The 16,665-nt window shown below is 44.9% G+C and overlaps 1 protein-coding gene across 2 annotated transcripts in view; it reads right to left on the bottom strand.

Annotated features, from left to right (window-relative positions):
- Window positions 1-13,460, bottom strand: part of LOC147727221 (cytochrome P450 1A4-like) — a 254,243-nt gene extending 240,783 nt beyond the window's left edge. Inside the window, exon 1 of one of the 2 annotated variants that reach the window (XM_086961270.1) lies at window positions 13,364-13,460. The gene's annotated coding sequence lies outside the window, so the exon portion shown is untranslated. The remainder of the gene's footprint in view (window positions 1-13,363) is intronic. The other variant, XM_086961271.1, reaches the window with a different exon arrangement.
- Between the last annotated feature and the right edge of the window lie 3,205 nt (window positions 13,461-16,665).

Here is a 16,665-nt window from a genome sequence, read left to right as displayed (position 1 = left end):
CAAGACACACAATTGATGGACTGAATGCAGAACAAATTAAACCATTCACCCCCAGTCAAGAGATCTGGGTTAAATCCATGGAGGATCTGGCTTGGCAGTACGAGCTGGACTGTTCCCACAAGGAACAGGGTCAAGACTGATTTGCATATGGCTGAGTCCAAACAATGGTGGTGTGGCGAGCAAAAGAATGATGAATTTAACCCAGATCCTTGTGACTGGGTGTGAATGTTTGCATTGTCCAGCATTCCGTCCATCAACTGTTTCTTTTGCTTATTTCTCCCTACCTGGGATGGGTATGCCCAGACATGGCTCCCGTGCTCACTACACCACTGGATTCAAGCTAGCCTGGCTGATGAAGGGTGATGGCCTGAAACCAGTCCCAGGAAGCTTGTTTCTGGTCCAGGGAGGACCTGGCTTGGTTGTTTGTGCTGTACTGTTCCCACAAGGAACAGGGTCAAGACAGATTTGCATATGGCTGGGTCCAAACTGGGGTGCTGTGGTGAGCAAAAGAATGATGGATTTAACCCAGATCCTTGTGACTGGGGGTGAATGTTTGCATTGTGCAGCATTCCGTCTATCAACTGTTTCCTTTGCATATATAGTACAACCACAGTAGACAGTGATGATGTCAGCTGCAAGTAGGCATATCCAAAACAAGGACAAAATGCAGCCTGCAATGTCTGCACCTGGTTGTCATCAGCCTTCCTGGGGCCTTATTTATGAAGGCCTTGCGCCGCCGGTGCGTCACTTTTAACATGGGAAAAAGTGACGCACCGGTGGCGCAAGGCCTTCATAAATAAGGCCCCTGGAGTGGTAATCAGGGACTGATAAAAGGACGGATTCTGCCTAGCATCTTCCTCATCTTTAACAACAGAATCTTCTGACTCACCTTCTCTCCCCGTTCACCCACCAAAGGGCAGTAATCATGAAGAACTAGTTAACAACTGCTTGCTAAAAGGATCTTATGGATTTTCTAAAGGTAGCCTTGTTTCCATCCTTCCCACTTCAGTATCTGAGTTTTCACCCTCCAGTTACAGAAATTCAGGCAACTCACTTCCATTTCCCGAAGAAGCTGTATCCACCTTCCATCTTGTGACATGTTGAAATTAGGGGCCATACAAAATGGATCTCACTGGTCACAGCAAGCATATTAACACTAATCATAGGGTCTATCTGTGACACAGGTGCTAAATATGCACTGTGCGCACAAACATTCAACACAAAGACTGCATGTCAGTGCAAGGATTGGGTTGTCACATCCCAGTGGATTTAATTTTTTACTTGAGTGAGTTGAGTGATCCAGGAAAAAGGCTTTCACCAGAATCATCACGCTTCAAAAATCAATATACTGGCACTCATGATGTATGTTAGCAACCCAAGACATGGAAAGTAGTTCCATGTCAAATAATAGTGAAGTAATATTAATAAATAATCAGAGTATATACTTTGTGTGCCCCATTAGGTCACAGACAGGTTGTCTTTACCATGGACATGCCTAGGCCTTCACGATTATGCTAGATTAACATGCTGGCTGGGCCAAGAAAAATGTCAAGGTACAAGAGTTGCATGCAGTTGGACACTTGCATGAGTACACACCCATTTACCGTGCAGGGGAAATTACCGCCCCAGCAGTATCTGATAGTTGCACATTTTATCTTATATTTTCATGCCTTCCTTGCACTTGCTTTGCAGAACAGGTTGTGTTTTGTGAAAGAAGACCATTTTGTCTTGTATGCTGTTTTCTGAAATCAGTTTGTATGAGCCCCTATGGACCCCTGCCCTTTGCATCTTCCACAGGGCCGCCACCATCATCACACCCAAACTAGGTCGCACCATCAACTCCTCCCTCAGATCAGTCATCCTGTCCAGATGACTGGAAACGTGTGGAGGGGAAACTCCTTCTCAAGAAACCAACGGCCAATCCAACAGACCTGAAGAACTACCAGCCCATCTCTCTCCTCCCCTTTGCAGCCAAAGTCACAGAGAGACTCATAAACGCCCAGTTGACCGCCTTCATAGAAGAGAACTCCATCCTGGACGCCTCCCAGTCTGGATTCCGCGGCAACCAGAGCACAGAGATCACCCTCCTTGCTGCCACCGACGACATCAACATGCTGCTAGATCAGGGACACACCGCGGCCCTCATCCTTCTGGACCTTTCCGCAGCTTTCGACACGATATTACACCGCACTCTCACAGCCAGACTACACGACGCAGGAATAAAAGGAGCTGCCCTTGACTGGATCCAATACTTCCTCTCCGGCAGAACTCAGAGCATCCAACTCCCTCCCTTCCTCTCAAACCGACGGAAATCAACTGCGGAGTACCCCAAGGATCTTCAATCAGCCCCATGCTCTTCCACATCTACCTGGGCCCCCTCGCCGCCATCGTCAGACAGCATGGGCTGAGCATCGTATCCTACGCCGACGAAACCCAGCTCATCCTCTCGATCACGAAGAATCCTGAAGACACCAGATGCTGCTTCCAGGAAGGTATGAAGAATGTGGCAACCTGGATGAAGGACAGCTGCTTGAAGCTAAACTCAGAAAAGATAGAGGTTCTCATCCTTGGCCCCTGCACCTCCGCCTGGGACAATACCTGGTGGCCACCCGCCCTCAGGAGCCCACCCACCCCTACAGACCCTGCTCGGAACCTCAGCATCATCCTCGACTCCTCCCTTTCCATGAACTGCCAGGTCAACACCGTCCTCTCCACCAGTTTTAAATGCCTTTGCTTCCTCCATAAGACCTTCAAATGGATCCCCCCCGACTGCAGAAGGACTGTCACCCACGCACTCATTACCAGCAGACTAAACTATGGCAACGCCCTCTATGCCGGAATCAACAACACTCTTCTACACAAACTCTAAACAATCCAGAATGCCGCAGCCAGACTCGTCCTCGGGACACCGCGCCACGAGCACATGACACAACACCTACAAGGCCTCCATTGGCTCCCCGTTGAGAAGAGGGTCAACTTGAAGCTCCTCACCCACGCCTACAAATCCCTCAACAAGATCGGACCCAAATACCTCAACAAGAGAGTATCCTTCCACGTACCCATGAGAAACCTCCGCTTCGCCGACCTCGCCCTAGCAGAGGTCCCCCGCATCTAAACAAAACAGAACCGGTGGAAGAGTTTTCTCCTACATTGCCGAAAACCCCTGGAATGAGCTTCCATTGCACATCAGACGCTCCCCAACCCTGCACACGGTCAGGAAGGACCTTAAGACATGGCTCTTCGACTGATCTAGAGCCGCTGTCCCCCCCCCCCCCAGCGCCTTGAGACACTCAAGGGTGAGTAGTGCGTTTATAAACCCCTAATTGATTGATTGCTTGATATGTCTGATGGTTGATTATTAACAATTTTCTGATACTTTAAAAAAACTTCTGCTGAGAACCTTGCATATGTCTAGCCATTTGCCCCCAACGGATATTTTTGGTTTGTTTTTCTTAAATAAATTTCCTGATATTGTGCTTGAGATCGGTTTGTAGTATGTATCGTCCATAGTTATCATTTTAAAACATTTTTGCCAACCTCTTCCACTCTTATAGGGGGCTCATGGACAATAGTGGATTATCGCATGTTAAAGCTTTTCTTTTTAGACTTTCTTTACATTTCGTGCCATCCTGATGGTGCTTGCTATACCCTTGCTATTATTTTTAACTAATTGAATGGATTTTGGCCAGCCTCCCCTTTGCTCTCATTTGAGTACTCTGGGCCCTGGAAGGGTGTCCAACGTTTATTATCTCTTTTTCCTTCACTTAGACCTCTGTGTGGGTGTTTAAAAGGCAGTATGGCAGTATATATGAGCCGGGACTGGTGGCGCAGTGGACAAATGCATCCACTGTAGGGGCCTGTGTTCGACCTTATGGTCACAGGTTCTAATCCCGGCGGGTCCACTCAGCCTTTCATCCAACTGAGGTCGATAAAATGAGTACCATTGAGTTGGGTAACAATATACACCTGTTATTCAGCACCTTGAGACCTTCGGGTGATACGTGCACTTTACCAATGTACATGTTATGTTATTATGACAGACTCATTGTATCAACTGTCAGTACCACAGCTTGTTCGATATTGAAAAACATTTTTTAATATTTTATATAGCTATTCATTGATTTTTGTGTAACTAGAGCCAATTCTAACAAATAATTTATATGAGTATTTTGTTAGATGTCATGTGACTAGTATTTCTGAGTGTTTTCCTTCTTATTTTTTATTGCCTACCTAGGAAGTGAACATGATGACAGAAAAAACAAGCCAGTGCAGAGAAGTTTGTCGCTAATGCTGAAAATAACACTGGCATCAAACTCTCTTCCTTTTTCTGTTAAAGTGTGCATTGCAATGTACTTGTGGCAAGCCTCTTTTAGGTGGGAAGACATTGGGATAATAACTGGGTCAACGACTGTACAACCATAACCAAAAGAAAAACATATTTTCTTGGGGCTACAGTGGCTGAGTAATGGCGGATCCCAGTAAGTATGAAATGAAAATGTCACAGCAAATCAAATCTTCCCAGCAACTATACAGGAACACACTTCTGCAACACCTGATCTCCTGAGGCTGGAAGAATGCAGGAAGCCGGGCTTGCAGCATGGCAGGATACTGTGCCTAATCTTACATTGGATGCATTGTCTTCACCATCTCCTCCTCCCAAGAAACAAAAGGCAACTGTACCATCTTCCCCAGGCACCCATTCAGATGAAAGAGACAGGAAGAGGATTGCCAAGCCCTGCCTTGGAAGACAAGGCAAAAGGAAGTTTTCAGAAACCAAAGCTGACAGTGACAAACCTGATCTAGTCTTTTGGTCATGGCAAGAGTGGCACTGTTAAACTGCAAGTTACCTTTATTCAGTATAGTTTTGTACCACTACCACCTGCTTCCATCTTTACAAAATCCTCAAAACAAGCTCCAGCAACATTCACTGTTGTCTCAGCACAGTCAAATTAGAGCAAAAGCAAAGTGCACTAGTTCCATCACAAGTTAGTCTAGCTTTGGATTTATATCGGAGTTCTCCTTCCCAGTTTAGGACTTCTTTATGCTTAGGCTGAATTAAGAATACACTGCAGACCGCAGAGTTTGATGCAAACAAATGCATTGTGGGAGGCTTGGTGGACAGCTTAGTTCTGGGGGTAACTGGTCCATATGAAAACTAACATCCTATCTTATGGGGCCAACAGCCCTGCTGTACTTAATCTAGTTAGCAGCAGCCACTATATTGCACAGGGAGGGAGGAATATTGTATTCAATACATTGCTTCAAGTCACTTAATATGGAATTGTTTTTATTGGCAGCTTCAACACAAAAATAAAGCACAAGAACGGCTATATTCAGCAGGGATACACCAAACCATCAAACCTTTACCCTGGTTCATCCATACAATGGGGATCTGGCAAACATGTGGGCAATTGACATTCTCCCCTTTTCTTTGGTGGAAGAAAAGGGGTTTCTGAAATATTTTGTTTCCCTTTGTTAGAAATGAAAGATTACAAATCAGGCCTATTTTTTAACTATCACTGTGCCAAAGCTGCACCATAAAGTGCTGCTATTGGTTGTGAAGGCGATGAACATCAGTTTTGCATACTGCAACCTTCTCACTACAAACATGTTGACCGGTCCCCAAGCTACAGATTACATGTGCACCACTACACATTGGGTCTCCTTCAAGGAAGACAAGGGGAGCCTTTCTCTCGGTGCCACCTGTACTCTCTCATTTAAAGGCATTCTATAGCATGCAACAATTGCAATTTTCTCCATGGAGCAAGTGCACATGCCCGCCAACAAACTAGAAGAATTTGATACCAAAGTCTATGAATGTCTTCAACATAGGGGTTTCAGGATCAGATTCATTGCTACTTTATTTTTATTTATTTATTTTTAGAGTTTTCTATAGCGCGAACTTGAACCGATTAGGTTATCAGAGCACTTTACATAGCACCAGTTCCGTTACATGTTATCACAGCAGTTTACATAGAATCAGTTACGTTGCACATTTCAGGATCTTGAACCGATTAGGTTATCAAAGCGCTTTACATAAGACAGCATTCGATGTCCAGTGCCCTCCTCCGCCGTGTAGCGGGGGACCTCTTCCAGCCCTCCGAAGTCGTCGAGCTGTCGGGACTAGGCTCCTGGACTAGGAGCCTAGTCCGGGTAGGCTCCTGTCCGGGACTAGGCTCCTACATTAACATTGTCAAAACCATGACTGATAAAGAACACTTTAGAGTGCTCTGATTATCAGTTGCGCTACCTGAATGTGCAGGACTTCCTAAAACAAAACAAAAAAGCCCACATAATACTGATCACCTGTCACAAGACTTGCACACATTTAACCCTTTCATTAAAGCAAGGTAATGCCTAAGGATCTTCAGCATGCTGGTAATATCCCTGTAAAATACCTCACACAGGAGGCTCTGATTCATTGAAACTACAATTTACATGTTTGAGCACTACAGGTCTGTCTTTAAATGATTTGCTACAAAGGGGAGACAATTCCATTGCCAAAGCCATGTTAATGGATGTTAATGAATGAAGCCCAGAGAGTGCACAATCAAAATGTATAAACCCTTTGAGATTTAGAATGGGGACGTCAGCAAGGTAGATTGTATCAATCACGAGTCAAGCCATTCCATTGTTGTATTTGCTGCAGGCCTATTAACATAAGGTTGAAGAAATATTTACTTATGTTAATGAAGAAGCATCTGGTTTGGTCAACAGCTTAATCCTTTTTCTGGATACAAATACCAGGTTATAGTGTTATCTTTGGGTCTTCGAAGAATACACCTGTACCACTATAAAGGATACAAGGTACAAATATGGGCTGTCTACTTTCATTTGTTTTTCAGTGTTGAATGTCTAAATGTATTAGACTTAGATTGAGAAAAAAGAAGTTAAACTTGTAGATGAACAATTGTAACTTTGAGAGTAGACCATGGTGTTGTCTCTAGCAGCGATTCAGAAAAGGGGGTGGTGATGAACAGAGTGTCTGAATTAAGAAGACCACTCTTACCCAGTCCAAAGATCAGGGCTTGATCCATCACCGTTATTTATCTCACTGCACCATCCCAGCTCAGAACCTGGCTATATGCAAATCAGTCTGTCCCTGGCCCAGTGCATCATGGGAACAGGGCAGACTAAACTACCAAGCCAATTCCTCACCAGAAAGGAGACAAGCTACCAGGGACAGGTTTCTGGCATTTCAGCCGTCTTCAGCCCGGCTTGCTTGAATCCTGATGGTGCAGTGAGAAAGGGACTCATGTCTGAGTATACCCTGCCACACCTATAGTGGCCAAAAACAATTCAGAAAAGGGGGTGGTGATGAACAGAGTGTCTGAATTAAGCAGACCACTCTTACCCAGTCCAAAGATCAGGGCTTGATCCATCACCATTATTTATCTCACTGCACCATCCCAGCTCAGAACCTGGCTATATGCAAATCAGTCTGTCCCTGGCCCAGTGCATCATGGGAACAGGGCAGACTAAACTACCAAGCCAATTCTTCACCAGAAAAGAGACAAGCTACCGGGGACCGGTTTCTGGCATTTCAGCCGTCTTCGGCCCGGCTTGCTTGAATCCTGATGGTGCAGTGAGAAAGGGACTCATGTCTGAGTATACCCTGCCACACCTATAGTGGCCAAAAACGATTCAGAAAAGGGGGTGGTGATGAACAGAGTGTCTGAATTAAGCAGACCACTCTTACCCAGTCCAAAGATCAGGGCTTGATCCATCACCTTTATTTATCTCACTGCACCATCCCAGCTCAGAACCTGGCTATATGCAAATCAGTCTGTCCCTGGCCCAGTGCATCATGGGAACAGGGCAGACTAAACTACCAAGCCAATTCTTCACCAGAAAGGAGACAAGCTACCGGGGACCGGTTTCTGGCATTTCAGCCGTCTTCGGCCCGGCTTGCTTGAATCCTGATGGTGCAGTGAGAAAGGGACTCATGTCTGAGTATACCCTGCCACACCTACAGTGGCCAAAAACGATTCAGAAAAGGGGGTGGTGATGAACAGAGTGTCTGAATTAAGCAGACCACTCTTACCCAGTCCAAAGATCAGGGCTGGATCCATCACTGTTATTTATCTCACTGCACCATCCCAGCTCAGAACCTGGCTATATGCAAATCAGTCTGTCCCTGGCCCAGTGCATAATGGGAACAGGGCAGACTAAACTACCAAGCCAATTCTTCACCAGAAAGGAGACAAGCTACCGGGGACCGGTTTCTGGCATTTCAGCCGTCTTCGGCCCGGCTTGCTTGAATCCTGATGGTGCAGTGAGAAAAGGACTCATGTCTGAGTATACCCTGCCACACCTATAGTGGCCAAAAACGATTCAGAAAAGGGGGTGGTGATGAACAGAGTGTCTGAATTAAGCAGACCACTCTTACCCAGTCCAAAGATCAGGGCTTGATCCATCACCGTTATTTATCTCACTGCACCATCCCAGCTCAGAACCTGGCTATATGCAAATCAGTCTGTCCCTGGCCCAGTGCATCATGGGAACAGGGCAGACTAAACTACCAAGCCAATTCTTCACCAGAAAGGAGACAAGCTACCGGGGACCGGTTTCTGGCATTTCAGCCGTCTTCGGCCCGGCTTGCTTGAATCCTGATGGTGCCGTGAGAAAGGGACTCATGTCTGAGTATACCCTGCCACACCTATAGTGGCCAAAACGATTCAGAAAAGGGGGTGGTGATGAACAGAGTGTCTGAATTAAGCAGACCACTCTTACCCAGTCCAAAGATCAGGGCTTGATCCATCACCGTTATTTATTTCACTGCACCATCCCAGCTCAGAACCTGGCTATATGCAAATCAGTCTGTCCCTGGCCCAGTGCATCATGGGAACAGGGCAGACTAAACTACCAAGCCAATTCTTCACCAGAAAGGAGACAAGCTACCGGGGACGGCTGAAATGCCAGAAACCGGTCCCCGGTAGCTGGTCTCCTTTCTGGTGAAGAATTGGCTTGGTAGTTTAGTCTGCCCTGTTCCCATGATGCACTGGGCCAGGGACAGACTGATTTGCATATAGCCAGGTTCTGAGCTGGGATGGTGCAGTGAGATAAATAACGGTGATGGATCAAGCCCTGATCTTTGGACTGGGTAAGAGTGGTCTGCTTAATTCAGACACTCTGTTCATCACCACCCACTTTTCTGAATCGTTTTTGGCCACTATAGGTGTGGCAGGGTATACTCAGACATGAGTCCCTTTCTCACTGCACCATCAGGATTCAAGCAAGCCGGGCCGAAGACGGCTGAAATGCCAGAAACCTGTCCCCGGTAGCTTGTCTCCTTTCTGGTGAAGAATTGGCTTGGTAGTTTAGTCTGCCCTGTTCCCATGATGCACTGGGCCAGGGACAGACTGATTTGCATATAGCCAGGTTCTGAGCTGGGATGGTGCAGTGAGATAAATAACGGTGATGGATCAAGCCCTGATCTTTGGACTGGGTAAGAGTGGTCTGCTTAATTCAGACACTCTGTTCATCACCACCCCCTTTTCTGAATCGTTTTTGGCCACTATAGGTGTGGCAGGGTATACTCAGACATGAGTCCTTTTCTCACTGCACCATCAGGATTCAAGCAAGCCGGGCCGAAGACGGCTGGAATGCCAGAAACCGGTCCCCGGTAGCTTGTCTCCTTTCTGGTGAAGAATTGGCTTGGTAGTTTAGTCTGCCCTGTTCCCATGATGCACTGGGCCAGGGACAGACTGATTTGCATATAGCCAAGTTCTGAGCTGGGATGGTGCAGTGAGCTAAAAAACGGTGATGGATCAAGCCCTGATCTTTGGACTGGGTAAGAGTGGTCTGCTTAATTCAGACACTCTGTTCATCACCAACCCCTTTTCTGAATCATTTTTGTCCACCATAATCGTGGAAGGGTATATTCAGATGTGAGTCCCTAGCTCATTGCACCATCAGGATTCAAGCAAGCCGGGCCGAAGACGGCTGGAATGCCAGAAACCGGTCCCCGGTAGCTTGTTTCCTTCCCAGTATAAGAATTGGCTTGGTAGTTTGGTCTGCCCTGTTCCCATGATGCACTGGGCCAGGGTCAGACTAATTTGCATATAGCCAAGTTCTGAGCTGGGATGGTGCAGTGAGCTAAAAAACGGTGATGGATCAAGCCCTGATCTTTGGACTGGGTAAGAGTGGTCTGCTTAATTCAGACACTCTGTTCATCACCACCCCCTTTTCTGAATCATTTTTGTCCACCATAAGCGTGGAAGGGTATACTCAGATGTGAGTCCCTAGCTCATTGCACCATCAGGATTCAAGCAAGCCGGGCCGAAGACGGCTGGAATGCCAGAAACCGGTCCCCGGTAGCTCGTTTCCTTCCCAGTATAAGAATTGGCTTGGTAGTTTGGTCTGCCCTGTTCCCATGATGCACTGGGCCAGGGTCAGACTAATTTGCATATAGCCAAGTTCTGAGCTGGGATGGTGCAGTGAGCTAAAAAACGGTGATGGATCAAGCCCTGATCTTTGGACTGGGTAAGAGTGGTCTGCTTGATTCAGACACTCTGTTCATCACCACCCCCTTTTCTGAATCATTTTTGTCCACCATAAGCGTGGAAGGGTATACTCAGATGTGAGTCCCTAGCTCATTGCACCATCAGGATTCAAGCAAGCCGGGCCGAAGACGGCTGGAATGCCAGAAACCGGTCCCCGGTAGCTTGTTTCCTTCCCAGTATAAGAATTGGCTTGGTAGTTTGGTCTGCCCTGCTCCCATGATGCACTGGGCCAGGGTCAGACTAATTTGCATATAGCCAAGTTCTGAGCTGGGATGGTGCAGTGAGCTAAAAAACGGTGATGGATCAAGCCCTGATCTTTGGACTGGGTAAGAGTGGTCTGCTTAATTCAGACACTCTTTTCATCACCACCCCCTTTTCTGAATCATTTTTGTCCACCATAACCGTGGAAGGGTATACTCAGATGTGAGTCCCTAGCTCATTGCACCATCAGGATTCAAGCAAGCCGGGCCGAAGACGGCTGGAATGCCAGAAACCGGTCCCCGGTAGCTTGTTTCCTTCCCAGTATAAGAATTGGCTTGGTAGTTTGGTCTGCCCTGTTCCCATGATGCACTGGGCCAGGGTCAGACTAATTTGCATATAGCCAAGTTCTGAGCTGGGATGGTGCAGTGAGCTAAAAAACGGTGATGGATCAAGCCCTGATCTTTGGACTGGGTAAGAGTGGTCTGCTTAATTCAGACACTCTGTTCATCACCACCCCCTTTTCTGAATCGTTGTCTCTAGCAGCAGCGCCTTCCACTGGAAAAATAATTACCACTTCAAGTCGCATCTTCAGTGACAAAACCCACAACAGACACATCACTAGATACATCATATATTGTGGATTGGTTTTGAGCACTACCAGTACTTAGGTCAAGCAAACACTTGCAGAGAACCCAGGAACAGCAAATGTCAGCAATCACAGTAGATCAACTGTCACAGGAGTACTTGGATGGCCAAACAATATTCCCAGTAGATTAAGACCATTTGATCCTATGGCGTAGGTAGAATTGACAGTGGAGACTGGTAATTAATTTTTGGGTGGGCCTTGTAGCCAGCATATCGCTTGAGTAGGTTTTCAGTGCAGCTGGGGCAATTGCAATGGTCAGAAGGACAAGTCAGTCTCCTAAAAATGTGGAGAAATTCAGAGTAAACAAAATGAATAACCAGTTCATTCCTAATGTCATCAGGCTCTACGAGGTACAACAGTTGATTTGGAAGTTTCAGCATATGAAGATAAATTCTACACACTGGACTAAAAAGTAGAACTTAAAAGTAACAGACTATAGAACTCATTTTATTATTATATTCTGTGTTCCTAGAGATGTAACTGAACAGAAAAGCACTAGTGTTCTCAATGTCCAAGGCACAGACAGATAATCAAGGGCACAGTTATTCTATCCTGGTGAATTGTGACAAAGATAACCAATGCAACCTTAATATCATCCACAGACTTTGTATCTAAGTCTGCAATGGGCAAATAGTCATGATATTGACTTAAGCATAGCTCAAAAATTAAGGTTGTAGTTGGATAACTGTTGCAAAATACTTTTTTGCTATTTACAAGTATTTAATCAATGGTGGTTTTAAGTAAAACGTTCAGGTTTTGGATCAGTCGATTATAGATCTTTCTGGGTACTGTACCACTTTAGCACTCTAGCACTTTATTAATCAAGATTTGCACATTAATAAACAGTTGAGGATATAGCCAGATTACTGTCGCAACATGCTTTTTTTTATTTAATCTAATCAATGCTGGTTTTCTATGTATAATAAACAGTTTTTTTCTCGAAAAGTGATAGTTAAACTTCCTGTTGACAACTGTTTTTGTTATGCTTATTTTGCTCTGCTCAATAAAAAATAAACAAATAATATAGTCTGCAATAGGCTCTGCCATTTGCTAAAATAAAAAGATGCCCTCAAGCCTCCTATGCCTAGGAGTGGTACTAGATACGCACTTCGTTACTTGCTTTAGATTATGTTCCTCATTCTGAGACATTGTGAACCACTTTTAACTTGACTCTCAAATATTGCCCTTTTTTCTCATTGAATAGGTTTTCTTTTCTGCTAGGACCGTCCGTAGTCTTAGTGCTCCTGCTTTATGGTTTAGCCCTGCTCCCAAGACGGACAATAGCAGAATGCATTTGTACCATTTGATACAGTATCAACCTTACCTATTCTAAATAGTTTGAACTGTGTGTACTCACTAATTTACATTTCAGCCTAGGTAACTTACTTGGCTGTCTGTTGGTCACTAAACATTGTATGAATTGTGAAAACGTAACGGCTGCCTTTCCCATGCCCATCAAAGTGACTGATGGGTCTGTCTTTCTCGTTAAGTATTTCTCTAATTGTCTACAACCATCTTATGATTGAATCCTTAACTCTCTTCCCCTAATTGTGAGGTAAATTGGGCTGTTATCTATATCCACCACAAATAGATCTCATGCTTGGCTGGATGCATGTGGTGTAAGCGCTTTAAGCACCATCAGCTTTGTGCTGCCTTGCATTATTTTTTAGGAAAAAATCCCACGCAAAGCCAAGCAAATTTGATTCGCGTGGCTTTATAAATCACAAATAACATTTTGCGTTGTGGATCCGCCAAATAAAGTGCCACATCCACGAGCCAAAATGTCATTAAATCTGATCCTTAATCATCAGTAGGAACGCAAAATACAACATTTCATCATTAGGAAAATGAACAATGTAAGCATTGTTTTAAAAGCCTCACAATCTCAATAGATTCTAGCCCGCCTCACCCACGGAAACTAACAATGTCGCATGTTTAAAAACATTGTCTTACACAGTAATGTTTCAAATTCAAAAGTACAAAGAAAGTTTAAGGGAGGAAAAATACTCACTAACAGTAAGTCCTAAGAATCTTGCTCACTGCCATTGAGTTTCTGACAGTGTTTAGAGATTGCAGCTCCTCGTCTAGCCAGATAAGGGAATTTCTGAACGTGTTCCCAGTGCCACACCTCTTCCATGAAATTCAGTGTTGTGCAACATGTAAACAGACGCCTTTGCTGCTCGAGAAGAAAACAAGCTTTCATATTGAATAGGAAATGCAACAAGAGCATAGTTAACCCTCTAGTAAACAGCTGTCAGATCTCAGGAGGCTGTTTTTTGGTGGGCTCTGTAGCCAGCATATCCCTTGAGTAGGTTTTCAGTGCAGCTGGGGCAATTGCAATGGTCAGAAGGACCAGTCAGTCTCCTAAAAATGTGGAGACATTCAGTGTAAACAAAATAAATAACATTTTAATTCCTAATGTTATCAGGCTCTACGATATACAACAGTTGATTTGGAAGTATCAGCATATGAAGATACATTCTACACACTGGACTAAAAAGTAGAACTTAAAAGTAACAGATATATGCTACAGAACTCATTTGCAAAATATTAATTGTTCCAAGACATGTAAATGAACAGAAATGGACTAGTGTTCTCAATGTGCAGGGCACAGACAGATAATCAAGGACACAGTTATTCTATCCTGGTGACTGGTGACAAAGATAACCAATAAAAATTGTTTTTAAATATCTTTATTAGATTTTTTTATCATAGACAACCCCCCATCCCTACACTCACCCCACACCCTTTGCAGACTTTACCCGTTCCCGAACAAAGACACAATTTTACATACAGAATTAATCAAATTAAAGCATAAAATTCAGCGGTGCAGAGTAGTTAATAATATATACAATACAGTCCAATCTTGTAATAAATATTTATTTCTAGGCTAGTATTCCTCCTTGTACAAAAGGTCTAAACAAAAACATCTGTCCGTCCTCAGTGTGGCTTTGTATCCACTGCAACAGTGGGTCCCAAATCATCATACCTCTTTTGCGTTTATTACGCCCTTTTCATTTATATATGGCCACCTCTAGGCTGCATGTTGCCAAGAAGCGGGCTCTCCATTGCTGGAACACCGTTGGGTTCGGATCTAGCCTGGCTGAGGCAATGCATAACCTTAAGACAGCCATTGCCACAGAAATTAGCACTTGCATATGTTACGGCCGCCTAGCATTTGCTATACCCAACAGTATTTCCTCAGTTGTGATAATTACTCCTGTTTTAAATATTTCTGATAAAAAGCCAGATATTTCTAAGATCAACTTTGATAATGCATTACATAAAGCGAACATATGCACGATATCAGCCTCAAACAGTGTGCAACGTCGACATGTTGTTCCCTTTCCGGTCCACCATTTTGCTATTTTACTCGGAGTGCAATACAGATAGAAAAAGGTTTTATAAAATTGGGCCTGTCTTTTTATCGACATTAAGCAAGCCTGTGATAGTTCATAGGATCGGTGGGGGTTTGGGGCAATACTTCAAGTTTAGCCAGCCAATTGCCCATCTGTTTCTCCATATCATCCGGAAATTGAGAGTTCATAAGCTTGTATATCTCCCCGATGGTTAGGATAGATTTTTTACGCAGGTTCTCTATAATTTGAGTTGATTGAAATTTTATCCTACCCCCCTTTCATTGTCAGAAAATCTTTCAACTGTAAGAATTTAAAAAAGTCCCCATGGCTGAGATCATAATCAATACGTAATTCCTCAAATGTCTTCAGCCCAGTCGAGGTATAGAAGCAGCCAAGCTGTACAATCCCAGCCTGTATCCACCTATCCATGCAGCTATTGCTAAAAAAAATTCTGGGAGGTTATCATTTTTAAATAATGGAGTATACTAGGAATATCGCCCAAGCCCCAATAAGGCACTGATACCGCCCTTCTGGCAGTCGTGGAAGAAGCCAGGAGCATTTTGGATTCAGGAGGATCAGTGGCAGTGATCCTCCTGGACCTTAGTGCGGCTTTTGACACCGTAAACCATCAGGTGCTGCTCCAACGACTGTCAGAAGTGGGCCTGACTGGAATGGTCTTGAAGTGGTTCGCGTCGTTTCTTCACCAACGAACCTACCAAGTCTGGGAAGGTAGTGCTTAATCTGCCCCCATTCCCCTTCAATGTGGTGTGCCTCAGGGCTCCTCCCTGAGCCCCACATTGTTTAATGTCTATATGGCAACATTAGAGGATGTGGTGGCACCACTGGGTATTAAAATAATCAGCTATGCTGATGATACCCAGTTGGTGGTGGCCCTCTCCCAATTGGGGGACCATCTTGACCTCTTGTACTCCTGCTTGTGTAAGGTGTATACTTGGATGGGCAACTCAGCATTAAAATTAAACGGCTCTAAAACAGAGCTGATGTTGTTGGGACATGCGGGGCCTTCGTTACCGCCAGGTAGCTGGCCGACTTGCCTTGGCGATTCTCCAACCCCCAAAAAAGAGATTAAAAGTTTGGGCGTGTGGCTTGAACAAAATTTGTCTTTCAAGACCCATGCAAAGAAAACTGCCCGAGTCTGTTTTGCTTTGCTTCGATCGGCCCGCAAGATTCTACCCCTTCTCCCTCTGACCTCCAGGAAACTCCTTATCCAGGGGCTGATTGTCTCGAGGTTGGACTACAGCAATGCGCTTTTCTTGGGCGCTCCAGAGGCAATGCTCACTAAACTTCAACAAGTGCAAAACGCGGCAGCAAGGCTGCTGTTGAATATTCCTAGGAGACAATCAGCAAAACCAGCATTAAGAGCACTGCATTGGCTCCCAGTACGGGAGAGGATAAAATTTAAATCTCTCTGTACGGCTCATAAAATCCTGAGAGGGAAAGGCCCTCCCATCCTGCATAATATGGTGCTTCCCTATAAGGCTACCAGAGCACTTCGCTCGGACCACAAATCCCTGGTACAAGTGGCCAGAGTCAAAAGAGCCCGGACGGGCGGGAGAAGATTCTCGGTGAATGTGGCCAAGTTATGGAATGCGTTGCCCTTGAATTTACGAACAGAGACCGGTATTATTCGGTTCCGAAAGTTGCTTAAGACCCACCTATTACCCGCTTAATGGTGTCTTTTCTCAGCCCCATTCCTCTGAGTTATGAACGAGCGCTGGGATGCCCGAGGGTAACCACGCGCTATATAAGATTCCAAATAATAATAATTTTCGAACATTACCCCAGACCTTGTATATGCCGGAGATGGTCTTAAATTTCACCTTCTAGAAATAGCTGTCATTAACGTGTCACCAGAGGCATCCTCCACAACCCCTTCCCAGTATAAATTCTTGCGTAGTCGGCATATTATCATTTACTCTGATATTCATCCCTG

This window comes from Lissotriton vulgaris, chromosome 3_1 (assembly GCF_964263255.1).
Source record: "Lissotriton vulgaris chromosome 3_1, aLisVul1.2, whole genome shotgun sequence".
NCBI classification, from domain to species: Eukaryota; Metazoa; Chordata; class Amphibia; order Caudata; family Salamandridae; genus Lissotriton; species Lissotriton vulgaris.
The sequence above is the reverse complement of the archived record's forward strand: the minus strand, read 5'-3'. Positions and strand labels throughout refer to the sequence as shown.